The 4471-nt window shown below is 38.0% G+C and overlaps 1 long non-coding RNA gene across 3 annotated transcripts in view; it reads left to right on the top strand.

Annotated features, from left to right (window-relative positions):
• LOC122085089 overlaps positions 1-2892 on the top strand; it is a 10529-nt gene extending 7637 nt beyond the window's left edge. For all 3 annotated transcript variants that reach the window (XR_006142007.1, XR_006142011.1, XR_006142010.1), the window contains 2 exons: positions 2282-2376; positions 2495-2892. This is a non-coding gene — a long non-coding RNA (uncharacterized LOC122085089). The remainder of the gene's footprint in view (positions 1-2281; positions 2377-2494) is intronic.
• Positions 2893-4471: the final 1579 nt, after the last annotated feature.

The following is a 4471-nucleotide window of genomic DNA, read 5'->3' as shown; positions in this document are numbered from 1 at the left end:
TTTTTATTAATTCCTTCAACAAGTGCAGTGTTACTTTTGCACAGTCTCAGCATATGGATGATGGGAATGTTGATGAGACTTGTGACAAGGTTATTGCATGTTCAAGTGAGACACCTGTGGACAAAGTACTAACCATATTTTGGGAGAAAGCAATAGAGGGTGTGGGATAGATGTTTAAATCAACAACTGACTTTTGACAATCGGTTGCTCAATTTGCTATTGCAAATGGTTTCCGCTATTTGACAAAGCGGAGTGATAAAGCGAGGGTTATTGTTGAGTGTGCAGTTGAGGGGGCAAGTCATGTCAAGCCGAGTGGAATGTTTAGGATTCATAAGTACCAAGGGGTACACCAACATCCACCTGGATCTCAGTTCATTGACAAGGTGAAGGTACTGCAGTCTCTCATAGCTAATACTATGGTTGAGAAAGTTTGAGACACTCCCAAGTATCCTCCAACTGAAATCATTATTGATATGAAAAGAGACTATCACCTAGAATTGAGTTATATGCAGTGTTGGAGGGCAAAGGAGGTTGCAAATGATAAAGTGTTTGGATCTTTCAAGGAATCTTATCCGTACATCCCTTGGTATTGTAATAAGGTTATTGAGACAAACCCTGGAAGCCATGCTAAATGTGAGGTTGATGATGATGGTAAATTTACAAGACTATTTGTATCCTATTACGCTGCTGTGCAGGGCTTCAGGATAGGATGTAGACCTCTACTGTTCATTGATGGCACCTTCATAAAATCCAGGTATCTTGGCACTCTGTTATCTGCTACAACAATGGATGCAGATGATGGGATGTTTCTTGTCGCCTTCGCAATTGTCTCTGGTGAGAATCACTCTGATTGGACATGGTTTTTAGAGCAGCTTAACATGGCATTAGACAACACTGAACAGATTTTTTTTGTGTTTGATAGGCATCAATCCATAATTGATGGGGTGTGTTTTGTCTTTGGGGATGTCCACCATGCGTTTTGTCTTCGCCATTTAAAGGAAAATTTTAAGAAGAATCTTTGAAAACCTATGTCAGCCATTTTGAAGAATGCTTTAGAAGTATTGCTTACTGATGCAGCATATGCACGGACAACTTAGACTTTAACAATCATAGGGGTGATATAAGGGGTATCTCAGAAGATGCATATATATGGTTAATGACAACTGGACCAGAGAACTGGGCTAATTGTCTATTCCCTAGAAATCGTTATGACAAGTTGACCTCCAATTATGTAGAGACATATAATGCATGGATATTGAAGCAACGTGAACTGCCCATAATGCAACTCTTGAACAGTATAAGGGTGAAACAGATGGAGATGATGTATAAACGTAAGCAAAAATTAATTAAGTGGAAATATGATGTGGGCCCTAAGATTAACAAGATTCTAAAGAAACGAGATCGTAAATCTGAGGGGCTTACCGTTAGGTGATCTTCAGTGTCTGGGTTTGAAGTTAAGGGTGACACAAGTACACACTCAGTTGACTTAAGTTTGAGATCTTGTTCTTGCATGGCGTGGGAGATGACAGGTCTGCCCTGTATTCATGCATCTGCAGCGATAGCAAGGATTCATGGACAACTCCTGAATTATGTTTCACATGTGTATCATAAAGAGGCATATGTGCAAACGTATGAAGAACCAATCAATCCTGTCCCTAACCATGATATGTCCTTGGAATCACCCACTGGGGACACATATGTTGTTGTGAGGCCTCCTAGAACTCGTAAGCATGCAGGCCGACCAAAGAGACAACGTATAGAATCACAAGATGTGGAGAAGCGACCCCAACATTGTAGCAGATGTGGGGATCGCAATATAGCCTCTTATGAATGTGGTAAGCTAATTGGTATAGAAATTTATAATAACTAAAAGTTTGTGTTATGTGTCAACTGTACTTTGCCTAAAGTCATCTCTCAATTTTGGTTGCAGTTTCCAAGATGGAAAGACATGTTTCACTTTTTGTTGGCCTCACATCACTCTCGAAGAACATAAAACTATAATTATTTGAAGGGAACACTCATAGGTCCCAAAATATGTTGAGAAGAATCTTATATTAATATGATGTAATATTGAATATTTGATTCTCTATCTGAATGTTTTAGGTGGATGTTTTATGGTTTTTTTGTTTGGTTAATTGCATTAGCTATTAACACATTTTTATCTCTATGGACATTGAATAGATATATGATGACTTTTATGTTTTGTCATTGAGACTATTTGCATTGTTGGCATGTTGCATATTTATTAGGCTAAGTGACTAACAACTGAATTTTTATTTAGTCTTTGTGGTCTTCAGGCAAAATCTCCATGAATTGTTCACTTCTCATATGACAGAGGCCTTACAACATTCATAAGAGGCTTTTTTTCATAAAGAGGTATCCTTTTATGTTCTCTTTCGAGTCTAAGATATAATTAACAATATTGAGTGTAGAACTTGGATAGGTAATTTCTATTGGGGATTCCCATTGAGTGTACATGCTTTTTGGATTTCAGACAATGACCAGCTTCCTTGTGAAGAAACCGCGGAATGTTGACACCTATGAAAGCATGTCGTTTAAAGGATTGTAGCCAATTAGAGAAGGTGCAGGTTATTTGCTGGTTGGATTGTTAGTGATTCTGTTGAGGATTATGTGCCGCATTTTCTGTGGCAAAAAATATTTCTCTGTTCTAAGAAGTTATAGCATTCATTTTGAGGAAGGCTTCTAGACACAATGGATTTGCTAAATATTGAGAACAACTTCCTGTTGATTTAGCTTTAGTTTTTCCCTCCAGCCGAACCAAACTTGGTCAGCAAGGCTTATGGTCATGATTGTAATGCTTAGAAGGAATTTGGAGTGTATCATTGTTATCATGAGTGCAAGAAGTAGATGAATGCCAAAGATGAAACTTTTTACCTGAAGCTTCTCTCCCTCTCTCTCTCCTTTTTTTTTTTTTTTTTTTGGTGAATTGAGAATCAGGTAATGGGTTTTTGGGGTAATTATTGTCGTCATATTTATGCAATCACTTTGTTAAGAAATTCGTCAACATAATAACAAAGAATGGTTTTATCTTGCACATAAGACCCAGTTGGATCAAAGGGCAAGCTTCATTTGCTGTCATTGGTAATCATTGTTGCAATTTCTCCATTAGATACAGGAACCCCTTAGTTTTTTTTTTTTGGTAAAAAAACCCCTTAGTTTACTCCCTGCAAATTAAATAACTACAGAGCAGAATGATCTCAAGTTGTTACCATCTTTATCCAACCTTTCTAACATGAGTTGAAAGAAGCAGTACAGTCATAGTGATGGCACACCAAATATAAATGTGATCAGCAAATATTAATAAAGTTAAACAACAGTGCTACCTATAATCACATAACTTCGGAACAATATGACTATGAACACTAGTGGGAACTTCACACTTCAAAGAAAAAAATAACACTATTAGGAACTTTACTGTTGGTTTTACCAATGACGAAAATGATCTTCGAAGCGATGAGTGAAGATGGTTCATTGTTTGCCTTACATCAAGGAAACCTTGAGGAATGTTCAGGTAGGAGCTACTCTTCATATGGTGGTGATAGGAAGCCACCATTGAGTAACTAAATCAGTAGTTAAAGGCTGAAGGAATTTGTGATCCTTGAAAGATGAAGATGGGCAATTCGTTGTCCGGTACCCTGTTGCAGTTTCAATCACCCATCAAGCGACAGTTCCTCCTTGGGAACCTGAGGTCACCTTACCAGTGCCAGCTTGAAGCACAAAGGCTGTCACCATGGACATGAGAGGACTGGTATGTGTATAGAGAGAGTTGGGAATTTGAATCAAACCATAACTGGTAACAATAAGTGAATATATTTGAGTAGCTGTAAATTTAAAACATGGATGTTCCTAAGGAAAACATGCCATAAAAGTAGTACATTTCTCATATTCATTTATTTTAACCTCACAACCCCTTTCATGGATTTTGTTTAATAAGGCGAAAGTTGAAATGCATAGAACAACTTGATAGATGGAATTTTTCTTGCCTGCAACTCCTACTGCAGTATAGGGTAAGCATCATCGCTCGTCATTGCATCATCGATTGCGGATGATTCTGAAGTCACATCACAATTGTTCTCCATCTTACGAACACTTTCCAATTCTAAATGTTGGTCGTGTATGATCTTCTTTGATTCAACCCTTTTGTGTTCAAAATAGGCACGCCTAGTTCTCATACGCGTTTTTGAAATTTCACGAATTAGGATTCGAATATTTTCGTGTAGAGTCGTCACATCCTTGGCTTTGTAAAGGTATTTTCGAAGGGGCAGCTCTACTCATAAATCTCTTGCTTCACGGCACGTATTCTCACGATCATTAAGTAGCTCTTGCATTTTATCCTTGAACCGAAGCTCCTCTTTCCCTTTATCTTGATTCACACTCGGAGCGGAATTACTAGCTTTGGAGCTACTGGACGCCATTATAGAGTTACTTCAACATTTTCAAGATGGCTAAG

Source organism: Macadamia integrifolia, chromosome 1, assembly GCF_013358625.1.
Source record: "Macadamia integrifolia cultivar HAES 741 chromosome 1, SCU_Mint_v3, whole genome shotgun sequence".
In the NCBI taxonomy this organism is placed as follows: domain Eukaryota; kingdom Viridiplantae; phylum Streptophyta; class Magnoliopsida; order Proteales; family Proteaceae; genus Macadamia; species Macadamia integrifolia.
The sequence above is the reverse complement of the archived record's forward strand: the minus strand, read 5'-3'. Positions and strand labels throughout refer to the sequence as shown.